The 23,925-nt window shown below is 40.7% G+C and overlaps 1 non-coding gene across 1 annotated transcript; it reads left to right on the top strand.

The window, feature by feature from the left end:
* Positions 1-9,917: 9,917 nt before the first annotated feature.
* On the top strand, positions 9,918-9,990 carry TRNAA-UGC (transfer RNA alanine (anticodon UGC)). The gene has a single exon. It is a non-coding gene; the product is annotated as a tRNA-Ala (tRNA).
* The last annotated feature ends 13,935 nt before the right edge of the window (positions 9,991-23,925 follow it).

Consider the following 23,925-nt stretch of genomic DNA (forward strand, 5'->3'; position numbering starts at 1 on the left):
ACATCTGCTTTGGAAGGAGGACTTCCAGGATTGACTGTTTCTATAAAGCTTTAAAAGCTTGCTAAGATATTGAAATGTAGGGAGTGCAGTGGAAGAGGACATTCTGGGTGAGTGAAGTGAAGAAACAGAATTAAGAAATCAGAAGGCAAATCAAAGAGTCTAGATTGATGAGCATGGAGGGAGACGGAGAATAGGATCAGAAGACAGGTTGGGGTCTCAAGTGCCAGGCTGAGGAATGAGCTGTCTAACTCAGTGGGCAATGACAAGCCACTCTGGTTTCTAATCAGGAAAGAGAAACTCATGATAGTGGCTGAGCTGAAGTGTTGAGGTAATGTTTCCTTAGATTAGAAGACCTGAACATAATTTCTTTTTATGATGTCAGGTCTTTGGGAGACTAGATTTAAATTGCTTGAATGTGCATTGAGACAACAAAGTATGATTTCTTCCACGATCAGCAGCTCCAATCCGATTCCTCCCAGGGAAAGTGAAGCAAATATTGGCTGATAGTACAACATAATAAAGGGCTGATATTACATTTTGTAAAGGCTGTCTGATAATCTTAATTAATTCATTTTTGTTTTTCACTTCAAAAGCTGGCTGGAAAATCATCTAACTCTGGCTTGTGTTCTTGAAGAAAAATTAAATTGCAAAAGCGAGGATGTTTCATTAGCCTCTGCCCTTTCCCAAGGTCAGCGAAGGCTCTCTGGATGCTTTTGCAAGGCTGCAGAATCTGAAATAGGAGGGCTGTGGCTCCATTTCAGCAAAAATAAATATCATATTACAACACATTGTTTTTGCAGCTGACTGAGGCTTTGGTGTAGGGGAGATTTCATTCTACAATTGCAAATAAAGAGAGAAGTTGCTGGCAGGGCAATGTACAGTGTTTGCATCATTCTTTATGAAGCCATTTTCTCCCCTCAAGGAGTGCATTCCCAGAAGACGTTTTTCCCCAGCAAGCATCTGGTGTTTCTGCAGCGCTCAGCGTGCATGACTTGCTTTGAAGGCTGTTAAAAATCAAGACAGATAATTGGACTGGCTTCCTCGGCACATTTCATTCCTCACTGCCTAACTTTATCCCCCCTGCTATATCCTGCCTCCCCCAAACCCTTATACTACAAAACTATAAAAGACGGGCAGACACTAAAACTACAACATACTTTGAAATTCTAATTTTTTAACCTGAAGCTAGTGAGCCATAAAACCCTAGGAGCTAAAAGCTGCCTGAGGAAAATCCAAATCTTCTAGCTTTAAAATAGCTACATATATTTTACCATTTTAGCTATTTTGAGGTAGATTTTCTCACACATGCATGCTTGTTGAAATTAAATGTGTTTCATCTTAATCCTCTTTTTCCTGCTGGAGAGAGAAGAGAGGGCACTTGTTTTCTATCTCTTAAAGAATAACTTTGAGCACCCGGAGTAGGTATTCAGTCATCTGACTATGTGATTTCTATCTAAATTGATTAGGTCTGATGTCGCTTTGGAAACTAGGTACATGTAGGAAAGGGTGTTGACTTACGTGAACCTGCCTTTAGTGTACAGGTGTTACCACAGGTCTGTCATAGTTTGTATCCCTCAGAAACAAACCCTAAGAAGAGATTTTGAGGAAAAGTATCTTACTTTGGAGGTGATCACAGGAAACACTAGTAGGGGAGTGGGGGAGTGAGCAGGGAAGAGAAAATATTTAATAAAGCATGTTTTAATGAGAAGTTGGGAGCTTCCGTGGTGGTTCAAATGGTCAAGAATCTGCCTGCAATGCAGGAGATCTGGGTTTAATCCCTGAGTCGGGAAGATCCCCTGGAGAAGGGAATAGCTACTCACTTTAGTATTCACTGTGGGAAACCAGTGCTTGAACCTGTTGGAGACCTCTAGGAAGCTCTGTGGAAAATGCACAGAGATGTCACACTTGAGTAGTGGGAAAACTTGGGCATTCATCAACCAACTCCCCTGAGTCGTTAGTGACAGTCCTGGCCAGAGATGTCAATTCTTCCCAAATGCATCTGTAGATGTAATGTAAACCCAATCAAAATCCTAGCAACTGTTTTGTAAATATAAAATGATTCTAACATGTATATCAAAAAGGAAAAGACCTAGAATAACCATACTGAAAAAGAACAGAGACTTAAACTGCCCAATTTCAAGACTTACTAAATAGCTACCATAATCAACACAGCATGGTGCCAGTGGAAAAAAAATAGATATATAGATCAAAGAAGCAGAATAAAGAGCCCAGAAATAGACCCACAGAGTATAGCCAAATACCTATCACACAAAGTGTAACTGATATCTGACAAGGGCTCAGAGGCCATTCAATGGAGAAAGAACAGTGTTTTCAATAAGTGATACTAGAAACTAGATACAGACCTAACACTTTAACAAAATTTAACTCAAAGTGGATGACAGATTTAAATGTAAAGTGAAAAACTATGAAACTTCTAGAAGAAAATGGAGAAAATCTCTATGACCTTGGGTTGAGAGACTGCAAGACCAAAACTGATACGTTGGATTCTATTAAAATTTAAAACTCCTGTTCTACAAAAAACACTTAAGAAATAAAAGACAAAATAGAAGAAAACAATTGCAAAACACATATCTGATAAAGGACTAGTATCCAACATATACAAGGAATTCTTAAAGCTCAATAATAAAAACAATCCAATTAAAAACTATAAAGATTGTCACACTGGATAAAAACAGCAGGTAGAATATGATCCTGATTTTGTAAATAATAAACATACAAATTTTTTCAATAGCCAAATCCTTTATTCTCTCCTTTTTGTAAAGGGAGTTGTAAACTGTAAATATTTCCTTTCCTAGATCCTGTTTTTTCTAAACCTGTGTAAATGGGATTATACAATGGAAGAAGGAATTGCAGGAGAAAGAGTGACAGGCAGATAAGGGAAAATCCTTAAAGGGGAGTAGGGTGCACAGAGAGCTGGAGGACTCAGGCCCCATGCTTCATAGACTGTGTCTTGTTACTGTTGTTTAGTCACCAAGTTGTGTTCGCCTCTGTGGGACCCCATGGACTGCCAGGCCTCTCTAACCATGGGATTTCCCAGGAAAGAATACTGGAGTGGATTGCCATTTTCTTCTCCAGGGGATTTTTCCAACAGAGGGATCGAACCCTTGTCTCCTGCATTGGTAGACCGATTCTTTACCAGTGAGACACCTACCCTTTGGTGGTGGCAAGACCTCAGAAGGAAGTTTACACAGGTAATGAGCCTCCCATAGGAGCAGAGCTCTCTGTGCTCTTCCGGGCTCTGAAATAGTATAGCTCCTGTCCTCCTGAACTGCTGGACAACAGACAACGATGAAGGATACCACGGTGGGTAGAAGGGCAAAGGCCTTCCCCAACTCTGCAAATAGTGATTAAACCTCTCAATTTTCTCTTTGACTTCAAGGAGAGTCAGGAGCCTCAATACTTACAAGGATCTCTGGACAACCTTCTAGGTTGAAGAGCAGAGACAGTCTTTATTTTCTTCAAATAAACTCATTTTCTTCAATAAGTTTGTTTATATGAAGTCATATGTGCTTAAAATGGAAAAACATGAATGGAAAAACAACTGTAAGAATACATATGAAAATGATTATAGATGGTGAACTCTGGGTAAGGATTACCAATGATTCTTATTTTCTTTTTATTTAGCTGTGCTCTTTGATTTCCATACAATGAGAAAATATTACCTATGGTAAAATGGGGAAGGGCAAGCTGAGAGGTATGGTATAGAGGATCTAGGTTTGAGACCCACATAAACCTGGGTTTGAATGACCAACTCTTCTACTTATTAGCTGGGAGTATCTGAGAAAATTATTTCCATTTCTAAACTTCATGTCCTCATCTAAAAATGCCAATGATGTCAATATTGCAGAGATATCACAGAGATTATAATTAATCAACATAGAGAGAAGAATCCTTTTCTACATAATTGGACTCATGATAACTGTACACTTTAGACTGATATGCAAGTGCACGTGAAGGAGGTTCTATTAATTTTCCTCCCTCTTTGTGGAAGAAGCGATTTTGGCACCAATGAAGTAAATCCAAATTCATTGCGACGTTCCTGATAGCCTACATATGTGTATTTTTTGAAGTCTCCTTTGAACTGGTGGTAACATCCTAGCGGTTCTCTCACTAATTAATGAATTAAATAAAATCTCTGACGTGTGCCCATTTTTTATATTTATGAGGATTTTTTTTAAAATTATCTTTTAATACTTTCATAAATTGACTGTCTTTAAGCTTCTAGGAACCCAGCTGAACCTTTTACCTGAGATTGAACTAGACATAATAAAGTGAACTACTCTTTTGGAGTGAGGAATAGCAGGGGATGGCAGGGGTACAGCATAGCTGAACTGACCTCTCTGTACCTTGTCAAGAGTCTCAGCTGTGTCCATCTCCAATGAACCCAGGATAACTGAGTTATGATCTGCATGACATTTTTATCTCTGACATTCAGTTTGACTTTCAAGTCAAATCAAAGAGTAGGAAAAAAGAAAAACATGATCCAAAATGAAACAGCATATTTTGCAGCTTGGCACTACCCCATCTAGTCTAATGTGAAAGAAAATCCATTTCATTTTGCCACTGCCTGCTGATTGGTGTGAACTCGGCTGTCCTTCAAAGGTTCAGCCTCTCCTGAAAGTAGGTACAGTCATTGCTGTGAGCCGAACGGTGAACTGGAGTTGGAATTTTCAAATTCCTCTAAGGCTTGCTTTTTTGGGAAAATATACGTCTAATGAATGGCTTTAGCATACACTTAACAGCTACTTTAATTCTGTTTCACTTTCATATATGGAAGTAAAGGTAACATCAGAGAAGCAGAGAAGCAGGGCAGGCCGGGGCCGGGGCACCGGCTGCAGGGACTGGGAAACCCAGCAGAGCAAGGCCACACAGGCACGTGAACGGGGAGAGGCCGCCTCCGGGGTGCAACGCGGGCCTTCCGGCTGGGTGCCGTGAAGCACTGTCTTCACGGATGCTCAAGTGTCGAGCGCAGTGTTCCAGCTGAAGCGCATCACCGAAGGCATCCTGGAGCGGCTGCCGGCCCAGAGCGGCTGTACAAGGAGCCCCCGTTTCTAGACGATGGCAGGGCACTGGGCTTCACCAGCCAGACAGCGTAGCCCCGGGCCCTAGCCACAGTGGGGCTAGCCTTCTGGGCAGGGTTTTGAGGCCCTGCACTCCCACCGAACCCTTCTCCAGCCCACCTGAGCTACCAGGTATGATGGAGCCACAGGACCCAGGAGGCAGTGCCAATGAACAGGCTGTGCGATGAGAGCGACCCCTATCCCCATCCACCCAGTAAAAGATTAAAAGTATTAAAAAAAAGAAAGAAAAGAAAAATCAGCCCAGATTTTGGTATTCAGCTCATCCATATCCTGGTATTTTCCTTCAGGCATCTGGAGATAGCACTTAAAAGGAAAAGTAGCAGGTAATCTTGCCTTGGTAACCTTGTATACAAAAGTAGATAAATAAACTCACACAACCGGTTGTATTTTTGGAAATGGTATTGGAGCAAAGGTTTTCAGACATCTGTCTAGATAAATTCAGTCCATGTTGTTTCTTTAGAGGCCTACTGTCACTAGACCACAACCAGGGTGAATTACAGATGCTGGTGAGATTCTGTAGACTCCCTGGTCCCATCTGCAAACAGGTGTAGGCAAAACGCCATGTTAAACTCAATTCTAAGAAGTAAATATAGAGAAAATTTTTACCTAGGATATCTGCAGTACTAGCCAGTACTAGAAATTTATGAACTGATAGTGCTGACTGGTAGTTAACCATGACTAGATTAACTACCTAGGTCAACTAGGTGAGCCCCTAGGCTTATCCTCAAGTTATCTCAGTCATCCCATCCTCTCTCCTGTAGAGCCCCAGAATCAGCCAGCTCTGAGACTTAACTCTAGCTCAGAGTAGAGAACCAACCTTCATTGATGAGTCCGTGGCAATTGCCAAGTGTCCTCAATATTTGTGTGCTAAATAGCCTTCACTTTATACCCCATATTACATTCCCCACATTACCAAATTGTTCACAGTCCATTTTTAATTAGTTCCTCTAGGCATCCACCAGGAGAAGGCGGTGGCAACCCACTCCGGTACTCTTGCCTGGAGGATCCCATGGGCGGAGGGGTTGCGCAGAGTCAAACACCACTGAGCGACTTCACTTTCACTTTTCCCTTTCATGCATTAGAGAAGGAAATGGCAACCCACTCCAGTGTTCTTGCCTGGAGAATCCCAGGGACGGGGGAGCCTGGTGGGCTGCCATCTATGGGGTCGCACAGAGTCGGACACAACTGAAGCGACTTAGCAGCAGCAGCAGCAGGCATCCACCAGCACATCACCAAATCAATGCAAACCTCTTTTTAAAAAAAGCAAGGACAAGTAAATAAATAAATAATAGTGTTGTCAGGACAAAAAAAAAAAACAACAACAAATTACAAAGAAAAATTCAGGAGAACCAAATGAACCTTGACCAACCTAGACATCATATTAAAAAGCAGAGACATTACTTTGCCAAAAAAGGTATGTATAGTCAAGGCTATGGTTTTCCCAGTAGTCATGTATGGATGTCAGAGTTGGACTATAAAGAAAGCTGAGTGCCGAAGAATTGATGCTTTTGAATTGTGGTGTTGGAAAAGACTTTTGAGAGTCCCTTAGACTGCAAGGAGATCCAACCAGTCCATCCTAAAGGAGATCAGTCCTGAATATTCATTGGAAGGACTGATGTTGAAGCTGAAACACCAATACTTCGGCCACCTGATGCGAACAACTGACTCAGTGGGAAGAACCCCGATGCTGGGAAAGATTGAGGGCAGGAGAAGAAGGGGATGACAGAGGATGAGATGGTTGGATGGCATCACCAACTCAATGGACATGAGTTTGAGCAAGCTCTGGGAGTTGGTGATGGATGGGGAAGCCTGGTGTGCTGCACTCCATGGGGTCACAAAGAGTCGGTAATGACTGAGTGACTGAACTGAACTGAACTGAACTGAAGCCAATCTTAATACTATATCCAGGGGTCTCAGAATCAAAAAGGATTGTGAAAATTGCTCTAACAAAGGACTCTAGGCACAGTCAAGTGAAGACTGAGTATTGAAGAACTACACAGCCTGGCCTAGTGGCAATGACTGGGATGTTTATCCACCCACTGGCAGAGGGGCCTCTAATTGGGAAAGTCTGTAGGGCAAGGACAACAAAAATAGAAAGGAGAGGAAGCTTAAAAAATCTCTGATTTTATACATGTGCTCAGTCCAACTTGTGTGCTCAGAAAAACTCATCCATTTTGATTTTGTTTTGTTCTTGCTTAGTCGCTAAGTCATGTCTGACTCTTGTGACCCCATGCACTATAGCCCACCAGACTTCTCTGTCCGTGGGATTTCCCAGACAAGAATACCAGAGTGGGTTGCCATTTCCTTCTCCATTTTGATCTCTCAGTTCAGTTCAGTTCAGTTCAGTCGCTCAGTCGTGTCCGACTCTTTGCGACCCCATGAATCACAGCACGCCAGGCCTCCCTGTCCATCACCAACTCCCGGAGTTCACTCAAACTCATGTCCACAGAGTCGGTGATGCCATCCAGCCATCTCATTCTCTGTCGTCCCCTTCTCCTCCTGCCCCCAATCCCTCCCGGCATCAGAGTCTTTTCCAGTGAGTCAACTTGTCGCATGAGGTGGCCAAAGTATTGGAGTTTCAGCTTTAGCATCAGTCCTTCCAATGAACACCCAGGACTGATTTCCTTTAGGATGGACTGCTTAGATCTCCTTGCAGTCCAAGGGACTCTCAAGAGTCTTCTCCAACAACACAGTTCAAAACTAGCTCCCCTCAATTACTGATACTGTGCTTCTATACACCGAAGATCGGGTGCTGCTGCTATCTCACCCGCATCCCCTACTCCTCTTAGTGGCATGGTGCCCCCTGGCCCAGCTTTCAACAGCCAGTCTCTGCATTTCTTTCCCCAGGGTTTTCACTGTCCTCTGGAGCCCCCTCTGCTAGTCAGTGTATAAATGTCCCAGTTCCTTTGACCCTCAGGTAGGATAACCCTGACATATTCCTCACTAGCTTACAGAATTTCCCCAGCAAAATTAAACTCCAGTCCCCAATAATGGTAACTGACTCAGTGAGACACATCACTGAATCTTTTTTCCCTGTCTTAGAAGATCACCAGTGTGTATTTCCTTCACTTCCTAAATAATCTTGAAACCTTGCCAATTTACACTCAAATTAACTCCCAAATTACTCTCAAATCCTTGTCTCAGTAACTGATTTTTAGGAGAACCCAAAATAAAACTCAAGAAACATTCATTTACTCACTGAACTCTTTTGAGTATTTCTTTTTTTAAAATCAAATATTTTACAGTTTAATAATCATTTCAGGTACAGTAAACAGTATTAGGAAATCATGGTTGATGATTATTTTCATAATTATATGCTTTTATTATTAAATTCATTTCTGTTCAGTTAAGTGGCAACAGATTAAAATGCGATATGCTAACACTCCTTAAGCCTACTATAAGATTTTTTACAAAAGTTGTCACATAAAACATTTGTAAAGAAAATAGAGAATAAAGAATCTTTATTGTTGCTTAAGAAGCTACTCATAATTGAATACATAAACTGAAATAAATGTTTAGCAAGACTGCTTCATATATTTTTGACTTTTGGGAAACTTCAAGAATAAGACCTGCAAAAATTTCAAAGTGCTTAAAATAGTTTCCACTACAGTGTAAAGGCACTCTTCAACTAGAATATCTATAGTTGGCTCTTGAGACATAATCTTTGTTTGATTTTTTTTTTCCAACTTTGCTTTAAACTTTTTATTTCTATTGGGGTATAGGCAATTAACCATGTTGTGGTAGTTTCACGTGAACAGGGAAAGCACTCATCCATGCATACACATATACCCATTTTCCCTGAAGCCTCCTCCCACCCTGGCTGGCACATAACATTGAGTAGAGTTCCATGTGCTGTACAGTAGGTCTTTGTTGGTTATCTGTTTTGAATAAAGCAGTGTGTACACGAGCTTCCCAGATTTCCTAACTATCCCTTCTCCCTGGCAACCATATAAGTTCATTTTCGAGGTCTCTGAGTCTCTTTTTGTTTTGTAAGTAAGTTCATTTGTATCATTTCTTTTAGATACCACACGTAAGGAAAGTTGTATGATGTTTCTTTTTGAGACATAATCTTTATCATGTTTGATAATATCAGAAAATGAATCATTTAAACTATGCAGCATAAAAACTTTAGTTGAACAAGATGCCAATGAATTCCAGTGTAGCCTTTGAAATGATCCAAGTCTCTGTAGGTTTTATAAAATGTCAACCTCAAAATATTTTACTCCCAAGTCTTAAAACCAAAGATATCTAGTATCATTCACTATGATATGAATATAATATTAAACTTCAGTTCTTTGGTGTTGTAAAACTGTTTTGTTGAAAAGAAAGAAAGGAAAAGAAACCTACATACACTACAATGGTGCCCAATTTTATAATCCAGTTCTTTCCTTGAAGTATCTAGAAGTCATTTATATACCGGAATTACAGCTATATAAATGGCACTAGGTAATTTTGATTTTATACTCTTTAAAAATCTGTCTTCTCCAAGTTATCCCCAATAAGCATATGTAAATTATAATAGCAATCGTTAGAAATGAAATTCTTAAGAATAGGCCCTCTCTTTTCTTCAGTTTCAGCAGTAGAGGAGATTCTGAGGTTGTTTAAGCAAGACAACCACAAAGAAGAAAGCAAGTGTGGAAGCAAAATTTTCATGATTATCTACATAAATTAGCTATGCCAGTAACCAATGACAATATGTGTTTTCTAGAACCCAAAACATTCTCAAATTATGGTACAATTATGTGTTTATTTTGTTTAGTTGTGTATCTGACTTTAATAGTAAATACTGTTTAAAAGAAAATACTTAGAGGGTCTTCCCTGGTGGTCTAGTGGTTAAGACTCTACACTTGCACTGTGGTGGGCATGGGTTCAATCCCTGGTCAGGGAACTAAGATCCTGCCAGCAGTGCCATACCCCGCCCCCAAAAAATAATTGCATTTGGATGCAAGCTAACACTATACTTATGATTTGGTCAGGTTGTATGTTCCTGTACCACTGTGTATTTGATATTTTACAGTTTAAATGAGAATAATTAATAATATGGAACTGTTTGGGATTTTGAAGAAACTCATTATTAAAGGTTTTTCAAGTATTTCTACTTTTTGGAATTTATTGAAAGTTTTTTGGTCTTGATTTTTTTTAATGTGGTCATTTTTTTATGAGTATTTCATGGGATGTTGAGAAAAAATGCATGTGCTCTATTTTCAGGGTATGACTTGATACATATCAATCAGTTCTATTTTAAAACTATGCTATTTAGACCTTCATTTATATTTTCATATTTTTTATCCACTCAAGCTATTATAAACTCCAGAGTAATTTGAAGTCCTTTACTACAACATGCTTCTATTTCTCTTTTTATCATCTATATTTTTTGCTCTATGATAATAGTTGCTATGTTATTTGATACATAGAGATTTATAACTGATACTTGTTTTGGATTCTTCAGAACTACAAAGTACTGAATTTGGGGCTGAGTCATACTTTTCTGATACCATGATCCTAATCCCTCCATTTTTTAAAATGTGTCCTTTTTTAGTAGATTTTGCCCACTCTTCTATTCTAAGCATCCTGAATCACTTAGTTTGGTGTGTCTCTTATATGACATAGAATTCGCATTTTTTTAATTCAATCTAATCTGAAATTCTTATTTTAATATGTCGGTTAAACCCATTTATAAATACGAGATGGCATATGTTTGTTCCTGGTTCTATCATTCTGTCTTCATATTTTCTGCTTTTATATATTGCAAAGACTTTCTCTGTATAGTCTGTTGGTTTGTTTTCTGTCTGTAGCTCTGAGTTTTAGGAAGATCTGTAGTTCTGTTCTAGTGATTACTCTTACTAATGCATTTCAGTTCAGTTCAGTTCAGTCGCTCAGTCGTGTCCAACTCTCCACAACCCCATGAATCATAGCATACCAGGCCTCCCTGTCCATCACCAACTCCCAGAGTTCACTCAAACTCATGTCCACAGAGTCAGTGATGCCATCCAGCCATCTCATTCTCTGTCGTCCCCTTCTCCTCCCGCCCCCAACCTTTCCCAGCATCAGAGTCTTCTCCAGTGAGTCAACTCGTCGCATGAGGTGACCAAAGTATTGCAGCTTCAGCCTCAGCATCAGTCCTTCCAATGAACACCCAGGATTGATCTCCTTTAGAATGGACTGGTTGGATCTCCTTGCAGTCCAAGGGACTCTCAAGAGTCTTCTCCAACATCACAGTTCAAAAGCATCAATTCTTCGGCGATCAGCTTTCTTCACAGTCCAACTCTCACATCCATACATGACCACGGGAAAAACAATAGCCTTGACTAGACGGACCTTTGTTGGCAAAGTGATGTCTCTGCTTTTTAATATACTATCAAGGTTGGTCATAACTTTCCTTCCAAGGAGTAAGCGTCTTTTAATTTCTTGGCTGCAATCAGCATCTGCAGTGATTTTGGAGCCCCCCAAAATAAAGTCTGACACTGTTTCCACTGTTTTTCCATCTATTTCCCATGAAGTGATGGGACCAGATGCCATGATCTTTGTTTTCTGAATGTTGAGCTTCAAGCCAACCTTTTCACTCTCCTCTTTCACTTTCATCAAGAGGCTTTTGAGTTCCTCTTCACTTTCTGCCATAAGGGTAGTGTCATCTGCATATCTGAGGTTATTGATATTTCTCCCAGCAATCTTGATTCCAGCTTGTGCTTCTTCAAGCCCAGCGTTCCTCATGATGTACTCTGCATACAAGTTAAATAAGCAAGGTGACAATATACAGCCTTGACGTACTCCTTTTCCAATCTGGAACCAGTCTGTTGTTCCATGTCCAGTTCTGACTGTTGCTTCCTGACCTGCATACAGGTTTCTCAAGAGGCAGGTCAGGTGGTCTGGTATTCCCATCTCTTTCAGAATTTCCCACAGTTTATTGTGATCCACATAGTCAAAGGCTTTGGCATAGTCAATGAAGCAGAAATAGATGTTTTTCTGGAACTCTCTTGCTTTCTCCATGATCCAGCGGATGTTGGCAATTTGATCTCTGGTGCCTCTGCCTTTTCTAAAACCCGCTTGAACATCTGGGAGTTCACGGTTCACATATTGCTGAAGCCTGGCTTGGAGAATTTTGAGCATGACTTTACTAGCGTGTGAGGTGAGTGCAATTGTGCGGTAGTTTGAGCATTCTTTAGCATTCCCTTTCTTTGGGATTGGAATGAAGACTGACCTTTTCCAGTCCTGTGGCCACTTAGCTAGTGCATAATAGTCCTCTGCTATCAGAAATAATAAAAATAGCGTTTTCTCTTTCTTCCATAACCCTTTCTCTCCTCTACCACTCAAATCAGTGTTATTACCTTTCTTACTGTTTTCTTTGTACTGTTAAAAATGTGTGCATCTGTGCTTTGATTAGTCAGCTTTTAATGATGTTATTTAAGTCAGAGTCTATGGAGGAGAAAATCAGCGCATTTAATTACCATCTGAACTCCAGTTTTTGTAGGCTGTACAATTTCTGTATTGTCCATAGCCTTTTCACATGAGTGCATCACCTTCTGAAAGCGTATTCTTACAGTGCTTTCTGAGATCTGTTTTTCTCCGGGTCCTTTTACTCATTTCTTGCTTTCTTCCTTCTCTTCCTTCTTGCAGCTGTTGCTCATCTCTGTTGCTTTCTTTATTTCACAGTCTGTGGATCATATTTTCTCCTGCTTTCACAGATGAAATCTATGAGGGAGTAGAAGTTTCTTATTCTTCTAGAAAATATTGTGCAATTTTCAGGAATTAAAGAAGAAAGAGGCTTACTTATACAGACTTGCTCATCCCTGAAATCCCTAGGTTGGTGTTTTTGTTTTGTTTTCTGCACATGTGACCCTTACCCATCCAAGTTTAGAATTAAGCCCTTGAAGAAACACAAAAGAATGACTCTAATCATGGGAATTGTAGGTGTTTTAACAAGACAGTGAAGGAGTCATTGGTAGGATAATCTTCTAGCACCTCTCAAGGTGCAAAAGTAGATGGCTCACTATTCTGGCTATATAATTATCTGCGCCAGTTTAACCATTCCTCATTTGGTAATAACCATTTTCCTTTCAGTTCAGTTTTACAAGTCTAATTTCATAGAATTACATATATGAACTATAAGAGTGATGCTAAAATTTATGTTCCCAAAGAAGTTTCAGCTGTTGATGTTTTTTTCTTGGAAGAGAAACATCTTTTGCTTATTCTTAATTACTCACAGGCTTTTAGAAATTCAAACATGACAATAACTCTCCAGGCAAAGATTTCAGTCAGTGAACATTTCTATCTGGATTACTTCAGCGAAATTAATAAAATTGAAAAGAATTGTTTGTCTATAAAGTTAAGGAACTAAGAAGACAACCTATTGGTTAGGTCATGGTTCCCCATTGCTTAATTCTTCCACCTTCATGAAATATTGGCCCAACTCCTGTAAAACTGTAACATGGGTTTAATGAAAATTCACTAGTGAGAAGATTCAAGCCAGTATCTATTACAGGCTAGGGAGTCTGACTTTCAACGTAGTCTTACTGATTACCTTTGCAAATGCCGTGGAATACTCCAAAAGGAAAGGCTTTGCATGTCTTGGTATTCCACTGGGCATCACGAGAACTTGAGGGGAAGGGACGAGAGCAGTCTGGTACAGTAGAACAAAAATAAGCTTTTGGACCCAGAAGTCCATATATTCAGCCCTACCACTTACTGGGCCTCAGGTGCCCATCTATAAGATAAAGAAAATTACACCTTTCTAATACAATAGTATGAAACTGCAATACTTTGGCCACCTCATGCGACGAGTTGACTCACTGGAAAAGACTCTGATGCTGGGAAAGGTTGGGGGCGGGAGAAGGGAACAACAGAGAATGAGATGGCTGGATGGCATCACCGACTCTGTGGACATGAGTTTGAGTGAACTCCGGGAGTTGGTGATGGACAGGGAGGCCTGGCATGCTGTGATTCATGGGGTTGCGGAGAGTCGGACACGACTGAGCGACTGAACTGAACTGAACTGAACTGAATACAATAGTGAAAAGCAAAGGAGAAAAGGAAAGATATAAGCATCTGAATTCAGAGTTCCAAAGAATAGCAAGGAGAGATAAGAAAGCCTTCCTCAGCAATCTAAATGCAAAGAAATAGAGGAAAACAACAGAATAGGAAAAACAAGAGATCTCTTCAAGAAAATTAGAGATATCAAGGGAACATTTCATGCAAAGATGGGCTCAATAAAGGACAAAAGTGGTATGGACCTAACAGAAGCAGAAGAGATTAAGAATAGGTGGCAAGAATACACAGAAGAACTGTACAAAAAAGAATTTCACGACCAAGATAATCACGATGGCATGATCACTCACCTGGAGCCAGACATCTTGGAATGTGAAGTCAAGTGGGCCTTAGAGAGCATCACGACGAACAAAGCTAGTGGAGGTGATGGAATTCCAGTTGAGCTATTTCAAACCCTGAAAGATGATGCTGTGAAAGTGCTGCACTCAATATGCCAGCAAATTTGGAAAACTCAGCAGTGGCCACAGGACTGGAAAAGGTCAGTCTTCATTCCAATCCCAAAGAAAGGCAATGCCAAAGAATGCTCAAACTACCGCACAATTGCACTCATCTCACACGCTAGTAAAGTCATGCTCAAAATTCTCCAAGCCAGGCTTCAGCAATATGTGAACGTGAACTTCCAGATGTTCAAGCAGGTTTTAGAAAAGGCAGAGGCACCAGAGATCAAATTGCCAACATCTGCTGGATCATGGAGAAAGCAAGAGAGTTCCAGAAAAACATCTATTTCTGCTTCATTGACTATGCCAAAGTCTTTGACCATGTGGATCACAATAAACTGTGGAAAATTCTGAAAGAGATGGGAAAACCAGACCACCTGACCTGCCTCTTGAGAAACCTGTATGCAGGTCAAGAAGCAACAGTTAGAACTGGACATGGAACAACAGACTGGTTCCAAATAGGAAAAGGAGTACGTCATGTATATTGTCACCCTGCTTATTTAACTTATATGCAGAGTACATCATGAGGAACGCCGGGCTGGAAGAAGCACAAGCTGGAATCAAGATTGCCAGGAGAAATATCAATAACCTCAGATATGCAGATGACACCACCCTTATGGCAGAAAGTGAAGAGGAACTCAAAAGCCTCTTGATGAAAGTGAAAGAGGAGAGTGAAAAGTTTGGCTTGAAGCTCAATATTCAGAAAACAAAGATCATGGCATCTGGTCCCATCACTTCATGGCAAATAGATGGGAAAACAGTGGAAACAGTGTCAGACTTTATTTTTGGGGGGTCCAAAATCACTGCAGATGCTGATTGCAGCCATGAAATTAAAAGACACTTACTCCTTGGAAAGAAAGTTATGACCAACTTAGATAGCATATTAAAAAGCAGAGACATTACTTTGCCAACCAAGGCCCGTCTAGTCAAGGCTATGGTTTTTCCCATGGTCATGTATGGATGTGAGAGTTGGACTGTGAAGAAAGCTGATCGCCGAAGAATTGATGCTTTTGAACTGTGGTGCTGGAAAAGACTCTTGAGAGTCCCTTGGACTGAAAGGAGATCCAAACAGTCCATTCTAAAGGAGATCAATCCTGGGTGTTCATTGGAAGGACTGATGCTAAAGCTGAAACTCCAATACTTTGGCCACCTCATGCAATGAGTTGACTCACTGGAAAAGACTCTGATGCTGGGTGGGATTGGGGGCAGGAGGAGATGGGCACAACAGAGAATGAGATGGCTGGATGGCATCACCGACTCGATGGACATGAGTTTGAGTGAACTTCGGGAGTTGGTGATGGACAGGGAGGCCTGGTGTGCTGTGATTCATGTGGTCGCAAAGAGTCGGACACGACTGAGTGACTGAACTGAACTGAACAGAATGTATGTTAAACCTTAAAAAAAAAAAGATAAGAAACCAGGCCTCTGATCTTGGAGAAATGTGCCTTAACTTCCTCATTTGCATGAGAGGATAACGATAGCCACACTTACCTCATGGATTTACTGTAGTGAAGCCAAGATGAGAAAATATACAGAAAGTGCTTAGCCCAGTGCTAAGGACTTTCTGACACTAACTTTTTGATACCAGTTGGCTGTCCAATAATTCAATTCCATTCTGATGTGAATTACCAGGAGTTAGCACATACCTCACAGGTCAATGGCTCAGTTCCATGAGACTGCCCCCTCCCCACCCCTTCAGATGCCAGCTGTGCATCCACAGGGTCCCCATGCCACCCACACTTATGGTTGAAAGCTACAAATTCATGGCTTCCTATCCCCGCTCAAGTCTGATAATTAACTGAAACAACTTGTAGAATTCATCAAAACAATATACTTACAATTATCATTTTATTAGGAAATATACAAATGAATAGTCAGATGAAGAGACACATGGGCTGCAAAGTCTGGCAGGTCCTGAGTGTAAGACCTAACTCCTGTGGAGTTAGGGTCCACTACACTACCAGCACGTTACATTTATAAACCCAAGCCTCATTGCTGAGCTTTTTAATTGAGGTTTTACTGAGTAGACCTGGTTGATTAAACCATTCAGTTCAGTTCAGTTCAGTCACTCAGTCGTGTCCGACTCTCCGTGACCCCATGAATCACAGCACGCCAGGCCTCCCTGTCCATCACCAACTCCCGGAGTTCACTCAAACTCATGTCCACAGAGTCGGTGATACCATCCAGCCATCTCATTCTCAGTTGTCCCTTTCTCCTCCCGCCCCCAACCTTTCCCAGCATTAGAGTCTTTTCCAGTGAGACAATTTGTCGCCTGACATGATTAAACTCCATCTCCAGCTACTCTCCCCTCCTCAGTGATTGGGGCATGAGGCTGAAAGTCTCAACCTTCCAATCAGGTGTATGATTTTTCTGGTCACAAGCCCCCATCCTGAAGCTCTATAAGGCCTCCATCTTAAGTCATCTCATTAGCATAAACTCAGATATGGTGGAAAGCAACTCATTATGAATAGCAAAAGATACTGCTATCACTGAGGAAATTCCAATGGTTTTACTGCAAGGAGATCCAACCAGTCCATCCTAAAGTCCTGAGTGTTCATTGGAAGGACTGATGCTAAAGCTGAAGCTCCAATACTTTGGCCACCTCATGCGAAGAGTTGACTCACTGGAAAAGACTCTGATGCTGGGAGGGATTGGGTGCAGGAGGAGAAGGGTACGACAGAGAATGAGGGGACTGGATGGCACCACTGACTCGATGGAGGTGAGTTTGAGTGAACTCCGGGAGTTGGTGATGAACAGGGAGGCCTGGTGTGCTGTGATTCATGGGGTCGCAAAGAGTCGGACACGACTGAGAGACTGAACTGAGCTGAATGACCAGGAACTAAAGACAAAAATCAAATATATTTTTTAAAATTATACTTCAACATGATACATAAGAAGTTTTTGTTGAACATGGATGATAATTATTCCTAATTTGTGGAAATTCTACCAGGTACCACCATCACCACCCACACGACAACTTTGCTTCATTAACTTTTCAATTAAAAAGTAAATCTTTATATGTTTTTGCTGTTCAGTCACCCAGTCATGAACAACTCTTTGCGACCCCATGGACTGCAGCACGCCAGGCCTCCCTGTCTGTCCTCATCTCCTGAGGTTTGCCTAAGTTTATGTCCATTGCATCGGTGATACCATCCAGCCGTCTCATCCTCTGATGCCCTCTTCTTCTGCCCTCAATATTTCCCAGCATCAGGGACTTTTCCAGTGAGTTGGCTGTTCGCAATAGGTGACCAAAATACTGGAGCTTCAGCTTTAGCATCAGTTTTTTCAATGAATATACAGGGTTGATTTCCTTTAAGATTGACTGATTGATCTCCTTGCTGTCCTAGGGACTCTCAGAACTCTTCTCCAGCATCACAGTTCAAAGGAATCAAAATTTTTTGGTGCTCTACCTTCTTTATAGTCCAACTCTCACAATCCTCCATGACTACAGGGAAGATCATAGCCTTCACTATTGTCTTTGTTGGCAGAGTAATGTCTCTGCTTTTCAGCACCCTGTCTAGATTTGTCATAAACTTTCTTGAAGAAGCAATAGTCTTCTGATTTCATGGGTGCAGTCACCATCTGCAGTGATTTTAGAGCTCAAGAAGAGGAAATCTGTCACTACTTCCACCTTTTCCCCTTCTATTTGGCATGAAGTAATGGGGCTGGTTGTCATGATCTTAGTTTTTTTAATGTTTAGTTTTAAGTCAGCTCTTTCACTCACTTCCACCCTAAACAAGAGGTTCTTTAGTTTCTTTTCTGTTTGTGCCATTAGAGTGGTATCATCTGCATATCTGACGTTGTTGATGTTTCTCCCACCTATCTTGATTCCAGCTTGTAATTCATCCAGCCCAACATTTCTCATGATGTGCTCAGCATATAGGTTAAAAAAACAGGGTGACAACAGACACCTTCACAGATCACTACCTTGTCATGTATCACTACTATGTCATGTATAACTCAATGAAACTATGAGCCATGCCATATCAGGCCACCCAAGATGGATGGGCCATAGTGGCAAGTTCTGACAAAACATGATCCACTGGAGGAGGGAATGGCAAACCACCCCAGTATACTTGCCGTGAGAACCTCATGAACTGTATAAAAAGACAAAAAAAACTTTATGCATACATACATACACAGAGTAAAAGAGTTGGAAGTGGTTAAAGTACCAGCTCGACTTAATTTCCTTTGGCAAAATGTAGGAAACATATGTTAAAAACAAAAATACAAGCAATAATTTCTGAAAGACCTCCTAAATGAAGGCATTAGATGGAGTAGGGTGCTATTACCTAGAAGCATAATCAACAGTTCTTGTTCTCAAGGTTAAAATCTAGACGGGGAGAAGTGCCATTAGCATGAAACTGAACATTATGAAAGATAAATATGTAGTACAGAGAGCAAGCAAAGTAATATTGCAAAGCAGTTCTTGAGCAAATTAATAAATGTATTCTACAAACAATACATGCCAGAGACAATCTATACCAATTAAGGAAGTGTTTTTGGCAATTTTCAATACCAGGATTGGTAGAATTTAAACCTTTTGGAGGAACAGGAGAGGACCTTGAAAGATGTAGAAAGTGAAAGTGAAAGTTGCTCAGTCGTCTCCGACTCTTTGCAACCCCAGGGACTATACAGTCCATGGAATTCTCCAGGCCAGAATACTGGAGTGGGTAGCTTTTCCCTTCTCTGGGGGATCTTCCCAACCCAGGGATTGAACCCAGGTCTCCCATGTTGCAGGTGGATTCTTTACCAGCTGAGCCACAAGGGAAGCCTGAAAGATGTAGAACGGCAGGAGCAAAAACCAGGAGAAAAGAAAGACAAAATGTAGCCCTAACTTTCGTCTAAATAACTAGCTCACTCTCGCTAATGCTTTAGGTTTGAATTTAGCAACACAAATCTCATTAGCAATGTGAGATTTATGAAGGGTCTCATGTTTATTCATGGTCTTTTCACTATAAGGAGCCTGTGAGGATCTGTTGGGGAGTTTATTGTAGCAAAGGAGGGAAAGATATTGAGGTCAGTTGTAAAAATGGAATGTATGAAACCAGTGGATTCAGGACAACGCATTCAGGTCCCCAAAACTTTGTGAAGAAGCAAATACCATGAAGAGAGGAAAAGTGGGAATTTTTATATTCTTGAAATCATGTAAGTGATCTGAGCAAGAACACAGGCAGAATGTGACCCAGAAGGGCAGGGAGTTCCACCGAGCGTGAACACATATCCACTGGGGGTTGCCTCCATTAGGACCTGTCTTCTTCCATCTGTTAATGAGAAAAAAACATACCCAAGTGAAGTAAATAGTAATTAGAGGTGGACCTAGCAGTGGCCTCCAGAGCCACTTCAGCATTTAGATCACAAAGGATAAAGTCAAAAGGAAAACACTCTTAAACTATTTATAAAGGGGTTAAACTGAACCTATTTGTGCAGGAGTTTCTAGGCCCAAGAGATATTTCTCTCCCTGACCTTGGTCAGGGTCAGTCTATAATAAATCTAATGATGGTATATCCACATGGTCTTGACTATTTTCCTATTGGCATTGCTACATAGAAGGAATCTTAAGCTGAAAAATGACAAGCTTATTCTTCTCTCCTGAGAAGGCTGACTTACGATTTATAATATTGTGATTTATATTAATAATATAGAATATACATTTGGTCTTCTTTTCACTTTTCTGGTACAGAGCTCCTAAAAGACTTGTAGTTTAAGTGTGGAGAACCATAATGGTATCTTTTTTTATGCTAATGAGGTGACTTTCAGAAAGCCCTAGATTCCCTAAGAATGTCAGAAAGAGATGTGAGAGGTGGACCATACAGAAGGCTGAGTGCCAAAGAATTGATGCTTCCAATTGTGTTGCTAGTGAAGACTCTTGAGAGTCTCTTGGACAGCAAGGAGAACAAACCAGTCAATTCTAAAGGAAATCAACCCTGAATATTCATTGGAAGGTCTGAGGATGAAGCTGAAACTCCGATACTTTGGCCACCTAATGCAAAGAACTGACTCACTGGAAAAGGCCCTGATGCTGGGAAAGACTGAGGGCAGGAGGAGAAGGGGACAACAAAGGATGAGATGGTTGGATGGCGTCACCGACTCAATGGGCATGAGTTTCAGCAAATTCTGGTAGATAGTGAAGGACAGGGAAGCCTGGCATGCTGCAGTTCATGGGGTCTGAAAGAGTTGGACACGACTGAGAGACTGAACAAAAGCAACAGCCTAAGAACGTGGGCTTGTAGCTTATTAGAGGGCCAGAACTTTCGGTCCCCTGTGCCTTCCACCCACCACTGGCAACCATGCGGGAAGGGAAAGGAGGTGGAAATTGAGTCTAATCATCCATGGCCTATGATTTAATGAACCATGCTTATGTAATGAAGCCTCCATTAAGAAAGAAAGAAAAAGAGAGGAAAGAAAGAAAGAAAAGAAGGAAAGAGAGCTTCTAGGGCAGTGAACAAGTAAAAATGTGGGGAGAGAGGCATGGTCAGAGAGCACAGACTCCTCATACACCTCTCATACATTGACCCTATGAATCTCTCTGTCTGGTTGTTGATTTGTGTCATTTAAAATCCTTTGTAATAAATCAGTAAACTGGTTTCCTGAATTCTGTGAACCACTCTAGCAAATTAATCAAACACAAGGATTGGGTTGTGGGATAATGTAATTTATAGAGAGTTGTTCAGAAACAAAAGCAACAAAATGGACTGTGATTGGTATCTGAAGTGGAAGTCTGTCTTGGGGATTGAGCCTTTAACCTGTGGAATCTGATGCTCTCTCCATGTAAATAGTGTCACAGTTGAGTGGGATTATAGGATACCCAGATTGGTGGTATGGGGGAAAGACTCACATGTTGGAACAGAGTGCAGTGATGGAGCCCGCCCACACAGCACACTGGGAGGAGCACAGAAGTGAGTAGTAATGGCTGCTATTTCATTTGACCTTTACAACCCCAAGAGAAGAATGAGCTTTACTGTTCCTATGTTCTGCAGATGAGAAAACAGAGCTCCAGAAAGATTAAACAATTTTAATAGTGATAGCTCATCTAGAAACTAAAGCACACAGATGCTCTCACTACAAAAATCAATGCTGTGAACTTCCTATGAGTTAATATTTTTCTGTCTAGTCCATGAATATTTTCCATGATACAGTTGCAGACTCTGTTTTCTGTATTTTGTATGTTTAGAACTTGAACAATAAGACCCAAATCACCTCTCAGGAAGCTCAATGTGCTTTTCATTCTCTCTAACTCAGCGTTTCATATTGCTTTGTTTCTTAAATAATTAATTTCTATTTATAACTTAATAAAATAAAATTCTTCTTCCTAAACAATTGGAAATCTGAAGCAATAATAATTTTTATGGGCAGAGATTCTGCAAAGGAATACAGAATATGTAATTGCTATGTGGGAAAATTTATAATGTACTGGGAATCTGAAAAAATAAAAACAAAAATGAATACAAACTGTATTGCCATAAATCATCAGTCAGTTCAGTTGCTCAGTCATGTCCGACTCTTTGTGAGCCCATGGACTGCAGCACGACAGGCTTCCCTGTCCATCACCAACTCCCAGAGCTGACTCAAACTCACATCCATAGTGTTGCTGATGCCATCCAACCATCTCATCCTCTGTCATCCCCTTCTTCTCCAGCCTTCAATCTTTCCCAGCATCAGAGTCTTTTCAAATGAGTCAGTTGTTAGCATCAGGTGGCCAAAGTATTGGAGCTTCAGCTTCAGCATCAGTCCTTCCAATGAATATTCAGGACTGATTTTCTTTAGGATGGACTGGTTGGATCTCCTTGCAGTCCAAGGGACTCTCAAGAGTCTTCTCCAACACCACAGTTCAAAAGCATCAATTCTTCGGCACTCAGCTTTCTTTATAGTTCAGCTCTCACATCCATACAACCATTTTGCCTTTTTGCATTTCTTTTCCTTGGGGATGATCTTGATCACTGCCTCCTGTACAGTATTAGGAACCTCTGTCCATAGTTCTTCAGGCACTCTATCTAACAGATCTAATCCCTTGAATCTATTTGTCACTTCCACTGTATAATTGAAAGGGATTTGATTAGGTCATACTTGTATGGTCTAGTGGTTTTCCCTACTTTCTTCAGTTTAAGTCTGAATTTGGCAATAAGGAGTTCATGATCTGAGCCACAGTCAGCTCCCGGTCTTCTTTTTACTGACTGTATAAAGCTTCTCCATCTTTGGCTGCAAAGAATATAATCAATCTGATTTCGGTGTTGACCATCTGGTGATGTCCATGTGTAGAGTCTTCTCTTGTGTTGTTGGAAGAGGGTGTTTTCTATGACCAGTGCGTTCTCTTGGCAAACTTCTGTTAGCCTTTGCTCTGCTTTGTTTTGTACTGCAAGGCCAAATTTGTCTGTTACTCCAGGGATCTCTTGACTTCCTACTTTTGCATTCCAGTCCCCTATAATGAAAAAGAAATCTTTTTGGGGTGTTAGTTCTAGAAGGTCTTGTAGGTCTTCATAGAACCATTCAACTTCAGCTTTTCCAGCATTACTGGTTGAGGCATAGACTTGGATTACTGTGATATTGAATGGTTTGCCTTGAAAATGAACAGAGATCATGCTGTCATTTTTGAGATTGCATCCAAGTACTGCATTTCAGACTCTTGTTGATTTTGAGGTCTACTCCAATTCTTCTAAGGGATTCTTGCCCACAGTTGTAGATATAATGGTCATCTGAGTCTTCTGTTGTTGAGTGCCATTCTAATAAAGCCAGGTCTGGTACAAAAAAAAAAAAGATACTAATCATTTAAATGGAAAATTTGCATTAGAGTGTTGTCTTTATAGCTTCTAATAATAAACTGTTAGGTGGGACACTGGACCTTAGTTTTAGATTCAATAAAATGAGGATAATAATATTTACCCATTGAGATATAGCTAAAGTTATGTCAAATGTGACATCATGTTCTCCATTGGGTTACCATTATCAAAACCAGAGACCCAGAGAAGAAAGGGAGAAAGTGGAAGAGTCCTTAAAGAGATAATGACTGAAAATTTCCCAAGTCTAGGGAGAAATTTGGAAATCCAAGTTCATGAAGCACAAAGTTTCCTTCTAAAATTGCAACCTGAAAGATCTTCTCCAAGACGTAGCAATAAAACTGTTCAAAGAAAGAGAGAATTTCAAAAACAGCAAGAGAAAAAAAATGTCATATACAGAGAACCACTATGTCAGCAGATTTTTCAGCAGGCAAATTACAGTCCAGGAAAAATGGTAATATATTCAAAATGCAGAAAGAAAAAAACTGCTAGCCAGAATACTTTACTTGACAAAGCTGTCCTTCAGAAATGGAGTCCTTCAATAATGACCTTCCCAAACAAACAAAAGCT

The sequence above is a fragment of the Moschus berezovskii genome, chromosome 15 (assembly GCF_049115385.1).
Source record: "Moschus berezovskii isolate FMDL1 chromosome 15, NW_MosBer_1.0, whole genome shotgun sequence".
NCBI classification, from domain to species: domain Eukaryota; kingdom Metazoa; phylum Chordata; class Mammalia; order Artiodactyla; family Moschidae; genus Moschus; species Moschus berezovskii.